The sequence below is a fragment of the Podarcis muralis genome, chromosome W (assembly GCF_964188315.1).
Source record: "Podarcis muralis chromosome W, rPodMur119.hap1.1, whole genome shotgun sequence".
Taxonomy (NCBI): Eukaryota; Metazoa; Chordata; class Lepidosauria; order Squamata; family Lacertidae; genus Podarcis; species Podarcis muralis.
Window position 1 is genome coordinate 3,757,947 of NC_135674.1, and position 7,218 is coordinate 3,765,164.

Consider the following 7,218-nt stretch of genomic DNA (forward strand, 5'->3'; position numbering starts at 1 on the left):
GTGTCTTCCCGTGTAAAAGTTGGGGTGTCTAGGCGACGTTTCGACGAGGTCTCACTCGTCATCTTCAGGCTGGTGCTTTCGGCTTCTTGTTACTGGAACAGAGCAGGATCTCAGTGTTTGAGTTCCTATAAATACTGTAGAGGAGGTGTGGTGTATAGCCTCCAATGTTCTGGGCAGAGAGGAAGTTCCCAGGCTAGTGTGCCTTTTCTTCTTTTGTTCCTTAATTACTTGAGGGATATCTTGAGTGAAGATAGGGGCGAGCTGTGGTTTTGTGGTCTGTGCCAGCCAGATCTGTGTAGGGATTGCAGGGGGGTGCAGCATCCGGAGGTGCCACCATGGTTTGGCTACTGGATGGTATCTGTAATTCATCTGTGGAGAGGGTCTGGGTTTGGGTCTGGTGTGGTTGATTGGTGATGGCGTTCTGTGTGCCTCTGGCTCTGGTGTCAGTTTTTGTGGGGAGGGCTAATTTCCAGATGTCTGGCAAGCGGGATGTGTCGTCACGCTTGTTCATGTTGTGAGGGTGTTTCTCTATCTCGATGGCTTCCATGATTATTCTCTTGTGGTGATGTTCCATGTTAAAGAGCAATTTGGAATCTGCAAAATTAATTTCGTGTCCTGTTTCTTTCATGTGTTGGAAAAGAGAGGAAGTTTTTTCTTCTTTTTTGACGGCATTCTTGTGTTCTGCGATACGTGCATTTATTCGTCTGTTAGTTTGTCCAATGTACGTGGCTGGGCAGACTTTGCAGGGTATTTCATAGACCCCTTGGTTTTCCAACTGGATTTTATCCTTGGGGTTTCTGAGGATATTGGCTATTTTTTGGTTGGTGCAAAAGGCTGTTTTGATATTGTGTTTATGGAGGATTTTGCTAATTTTATTTGTAGTGCCCTTGATATAAGGAAGGAGGGCCATGCCATTGTTTTCTTCTGTGTCTTGGTTTTTGGGGGGTGTTTCTTTTTGGATTAGCTTCGTAACCCTGTTTTGCTGGTATCCATTGGCAATTAACACATTTGAGAGATTCTGTAACTCAGTTGTCAAGTGGTTTTTGTCAGCCAGGCGTTTGGTTCTGCCCAGCCACGTACATTGGACAAACTAACAGACGAATAAATGCACGTATCGCAGAACACAAGAATGCCGTCAAAAAAGAAGAAAAAACTTCCTCTCTTTTCCAACACATGAAAGAAACAGGACACGAAATTAATTTTGCAGATTCCAAATTGCTCTTTAACATGGAACATCACCACAAGAGAATAATCATGGAAGCCATCGAGATAGAGAAACACCCTCACAACATGAACAAGCGTGACGACACATCCCGCTTGCCAGACATCTGGAAATTAGCCCTCCCCACAAAAACTGACACCAGAGCCAGAGGCACACAGAACGCCATCACCAATCAACCACACCAGACCCAAACCCAGACCCTCTCCACAGATGAATTACAGATACCATCCAGTAGCCAAACCATGGTGGCACCTCCGGATGCTGCACCCCCCTGCAATCCCTACACAGATCTGGCTGGCACAGACCACAAAACCACAGCTCGCCCCTATACACGAAGCCAAGCCAGAGCACAACAAAATGCAGTACAACCATCTTCTCAGAAAAACTCTTCACAAAGTTCAAGAGGTCAAGACACAAAGGCTTTAGCAACTAATCCACACCTAATGACCCACCTAAGTGGTACTCAGGATACAACTCAAGAAATCACTCAAGATATCCCTCAAGTAATTAAGAAACAAAAGAAGAAAAGGCACACTAGCCTGGGAACTTCCTCTCTGCCCAGAACATTAGAGGCCACACCTCCTCAACAGTATTTATAGGAACTCAAACACTGAGATCCTGCTCTGTTCCAGTAACAAGAAGCCGAAAGCACCAGCCTGAAGATGACGAGTGAGACCTCGTCGAAACGTCGCCTAGACACCCCAACTTTTACACGGGAAGACACCCGAGGACACCAAAACCTGCATTCCTGTACCCGTGAAAATCTACGAAAGCAAATATATATATATATATATATATATATATATATATATATATATATATATATATATCCACATTGTCCTAGCTACGTTTTCCCATAAAAGTGCCTGGAGGCGGTTGGAGGATGGATGGCGGTTAATGGATTGAAGTTGAATCCTGACAAGACAGAAGTACTGTTTTTGGGGGACAGGGGGCGGGCTCGTGTGGAGGACTCCCTGGTCCAGAATAGGGTAACTGTGCCCCTGAAGGACCAGGTGCGCAGCCTGGGAGTCATTTTGGACTCACAGCTGTCCATGGAGGCGCAGGTCAATTCTGTATCCAGGGCAGCTGTCTACCAACTCCACCTGGTACGCAGGCTGAGACCCTACCTGCCCGCGGACTGTCTCGCCAGAGTGGTGCATGCTCTAGTTATCTCCCGCTTGGACTACTGCAATGCGCTCTACGTGGGGCTACCTTTGAAGGTGACTCGGAAACTACAGCTAATCCAGAATGCGGCAGCTAGACTGGTGACTGGGGGCGGCCGCCGAGAGCACATAACACTGGTCTTGACCTACATTGGCTCCCAGTACGTTTCCGAGCACAATTCAAAGTGCTGGTGTTGACCTTTAAAGCCCTAAACGGCCTCGGCCCAGTATACCTGAAGGAGCGTCTTCACCCCCATCGTTCTCCCCGGACGCTGAGGTCCAGCACCGAGGGCCTTCTGGCGGTTCCCTCATTGCGAGAAGCAAAGCTACAAGGAACCAGGCAGAGGGCCTTCTCGGTAGTGGCGCCCGCCCTGTGGAACGCCCTCCCATCAGATGTCAAAGCGATAAATAACTACCTGACATTCAGAAGACATCTTAAGGCAGCCCTGTTCAGGGAAGTTTTTAATCTGTGATATTTTACTGTACCTTTGGTTTTTACGGAAGCCGCCCAGAGTGGCTGGGGAAACCCAGCCAGATGGGCGGGGTACAAATAATAAATTATTATTATTATTATTATTACTCGAATACATTTGTATCAAATACATTTGGAACAAGTGATTGTTACATTTAAGGAACATTCTCTAGGCCAGTGTTTCCCAACCTTGGGCCTCCAGCTGTTTTTGAACTACAATTCCCATCATCCCTGACCACTGGTCTTGCTAGCTAGGGATGATGGGAGTTGTAGTCTAAAAACAGCTGGAGGCCCAAGGTTGGGAAACACTGCTCTAGGCGATGAGATTGGGGGAAAATACAAAAACCCATTCGGATACATTTGGATACATTTAGAAAAGTACAGCATTTTGAGGAAAAATTCATTTGAGTCGAAAAATACATTCAGATCCATTTTTAAAGTCAATGAGAAAGATACAGCGAAAAAGGATCCATTCCCCAAGGCACCGTTGACCTTCTTGTAGGGTGTGAAGGCAGAATGCGATCTATTTGATATTGGTAGGGTCCTTCTCCTTCATTCCCCTCTCTGACCCTGACTCTCTTACGACACAGGGACCATCCCAGAGTGTGGGCACAACTTCTGCCGGTCTGGCCTGATCCAGTGGAGCGGGGCAAAAAGGAGGCTGGCTTCCTGTCCTCAAGGCCGAGTTGGAGTCCAGAGAAGGAGCCTCGTCCGCAATCGGCAATTGGCTACCTTTGTCGAAGTAGCCAAGACTCTCAGTCTTCCAGAGGGAAAGGAGGAGTCTGTGAGAAGCACCAGGAGCCCCTGAAACTCTTTTGCAAGGAGGATGAAGCCCCCATCTGTGTGGTTTGGGGCAGATCCAAGAAGCACCAACACCACGAGGTGATTCCTTTGGAAGAGGCTGTCGAGGAATACAAGGTACCTTGAGGGGGAGAAATAGCTGTGTATTCTTCTTGGCAGGTGATCTTCTTAATTCTCAGATCCAAAGTAGGCATGGTATTCATTGGTGGTTGTTTATTACCTTAGAAGCAGCCAAGGGGAAGCCTGAGGGCTGCTGGGATGGCTGGGAGGAGGGAGTCAAAGTCTTTCTCTCTGCCGGGGGGGGGCAAGGGATCTTCCCTGGAAATACAGCAGCTTCATGGGACCATGGCAGGGAGAGAAAGGGTTAACCTCATCCACATCCCCCAGCAAGGTTGCTTTGTACATATTTAGAACACTACAAATGTGAATTGCACATACACAACTAAGTCCATGTCTCCTTTGGCTAGCAGGATGCCTCCTCAATACTCTGCCAAGCAGAGAGCAGCAAGGGGTCAGCTGCAAGGGGGTGGGGACTGGGGGCTCCTTTTCCCTTCTGGGGTACCTCAGAGCCCATATAGAGTCCTTTGGTAGCTTCTCTATCCGTAGGAGAAAATAACACAGGCCAACCAGAGAATATTGAGAAGCAAAGCAGCTAGTAAGCCAGATCTTTATTAACTGTTGCAACAGGGTGCTCACCCCCCCCCCCACGCAGGAGGGAGGAGGAGACCCCGAACCAAGTCCTTATATAGACATCTGAAATTGCCCACCCTGGAGCCCAAGACCACCCCTCCATACATCATACATGCATCACAGAAGGGGCGGCCTACAACAGACTCCTGTCTGGCAGGAAACCTGTTGATGGGTTTACCTGGCTGTTCATGGATTAACCTGGATATTCTTTTGTGATGAGAACTACTTACGGTATTTATGTATGTGTTCTATACAGTGGTACCTCGCAAGACAAACGCCTCGCAAGACGGAAAACCCGCTAGAAGAAAGGGTTTTCCGTTTTGGAGGCGCTTCGCAAGACGAATTTCCCTATGGGCTTGCTTCGCAAGACGACAGCCCATAGGGAAATATCCGGGACAGCGGGGAAGCGCAGCGCGTCTTCCCCACTGTCCTCGGACCTCCTCCGAAGCCTGGCGGCGGGGCGGGAACACCTCCTCCCGCCGCCGCCGGGCTTCGGAAGGCTCCTCCGAAGCCGGGCGGTGGGGCGGGAACACCTGCCCCCGCCGCCCAGCTTCGGAACGATGATCCGAAGCCGGGCGGCGGGGCGGGAACACCTGCTCCCAGTGGGTCAGAGGGGGTTCCTGAAGTAGTGCTGCGCCGTTCAGCTCGGACGACCAAGGGGAAACCTCCTGAAAGGTTTGCCGTCACTAGTGTGTGGGTTGGAATGGCACAGTGTGAACCCGAGAGTTTTGAGGACGTTCAGAAACTGCCTCAGGAAGAAGCCAGGAAATGGCATGAGGCGATGCAGAAGGAAATGAACTCAATGGAGTCTCTAGGTGTGTTCTCCCTCACAAAGTTGTCGGTGAGAAACCAGGCCGTGGGTAGCCGCTGGGTTTACCGTCTTAAGCCCACAACGACAGGAGAACCGCAGTATAAGGCCAGATTAGTGGCGAGAGGATTCACGCAGCGCAGGGGGTTGCATTATACGGAAGTTTATGCTCCCACCTGTAGGAGTGAATCTCTACGTTTGCTCTTGGCCATTGCTGCACAAAGAGGGTTGCTGGTGCATCATTTTGATGTGGACGTTGCTTACTTGAACTCGGACCTCCAGGAGAATTTGTACATGCTTCCTCCTCCAGGGGTTGAGGGCAATGAGCAAGGTACTGTGTGGAAACTTCACAAGTCAATTTACGGCCTGAAGCAGTCGGCCAGGAATTGGAACTTGTGCCTGAATGAAGCTTTGGAGAAGCTAGGTTTCAGGAAGAGTCTTGCTGACAGTTGCCTGTTCCTTAGAGGATCAGGAGACGCACAGGAACTGGTGTTATTTTACGTTGATGACATCATCCATGTTGGAAAGGCAGACAAACAGGTGCAGAAGTTTGCCAAAGAGCTTGGGAAACGGTTTCAGCTCAAGAACCTGGGTGCAGTAAAGATCTACCTAGGCGTCCAGATAGCGAGAACTGAGGATGGTAGCTTCTTGCTCAGTCAGAAAGGCAAGATTGAGCAGTTGCTTGAGAAGTTCAGAATGTCCGATTGTGCAGGAGTTCGGACACCCATGGAGACGAACTTCGTGATAGAGAGCCAGCAAGCAGAAAGTGCCGAGTTTGAGAATGCTGAGCTCTTTCAGTCAGCTCTAGGTAGTCTGTTGTATCTGTCCCAATGGAGCAGACCAGACATTGCCTTTGCCACCAACCTGCTAAGTAGGGAAGCATCAAAGCCCAGTGTGAGTGCTTGGCACGGTATCAAGCGGGTACTGCGCTACCTGCAGCATACCAAAGACTTCTGTCTTAAGCTGCCAGCTGAAGGTGAGGCGAAGCTCACATGCTATGCGGACAGTGACTGGGCGAATTCGCAGGACCGCAAGTCTGTTTCTGGGTTGGTGGTAAAGTTTGGGAAGTCACTAATTGGGTGGAAGTCCCGGAAGCAAAGTCTCATTGCGCTGTCTTCTACTGAGGCTGAATTCAGTGCACTGTCAGATTTGTGCCGGGAACTAGAGTTCTATAGATGCTTGGTGCAAGAGATCTATGGGGATTGTAGCTTGCCCATCACGGTTTGGGAGGACAATCAACCTTGTTTGAAATTGGCTGAATCTGCGCAATTTAAGGCCAGAACCAAGCATCTGGACATACGTTTCCAAAATGTGTGTCAGAGTGTTCAGTCAGGTTTGATACGGCTGAAGTACTGTGCCAGTCACATTAACTTGGCCGATGAATTTACCAAACCTTTAAGCTTCCAGCGTCATGGGGAGTTTTGTGGTGGTTTGGAGTTGGGGGTAAGTTCTGTACATACTTTCCCCACAGTAGCGCAGGGCGAGAGGGGGTGTGAGGACAACCTGAGCTTACAGGGTTAAACAGCTCAGAGTGTACGCCCTGCCTACTATTGGGAGGGGGGAGATTTGTCATTTCCGAGAGTCTCCAGCCTTTATTTTCTCTCTCTACTTTTGCTTTTGAGGAGAGTGGACGTGTTTTCACGATGCTGTTCGACAATGGATAGTCTGCTGTGAATAAAAACTGCTTCTAGCTGCTAATATCCTGAGTGGACTTTATTTAAGCACACTGAAGGAAAGCATTTGAGTTTGCAGCTTTTTCTGGCCGCTGCTTATCTCTGCGTGCTGCTCAGAGCCTTTGGAATGTGGCCTGTGAAGTCCGGAGACCTGGCCGGTAGCTGCGCAGCCGAAGCGGGCTGGACGCCAGGCTTTATCTGAGCAATAAATCTCCTTCAGAAAGACCTCCTTGGAAGTGTTACTATTGTTACTAGTGAGGGAACAAGCACTTCAAGAAGCAAGTCCGGACTGAGGAGGGATGGGGAAAACTGCCCATTTCAACTTCTCCCCATTTCTCCTTTCTCCATATCGGTTTGCTATTTATTTATTATTCTGAAAATGAATCAAA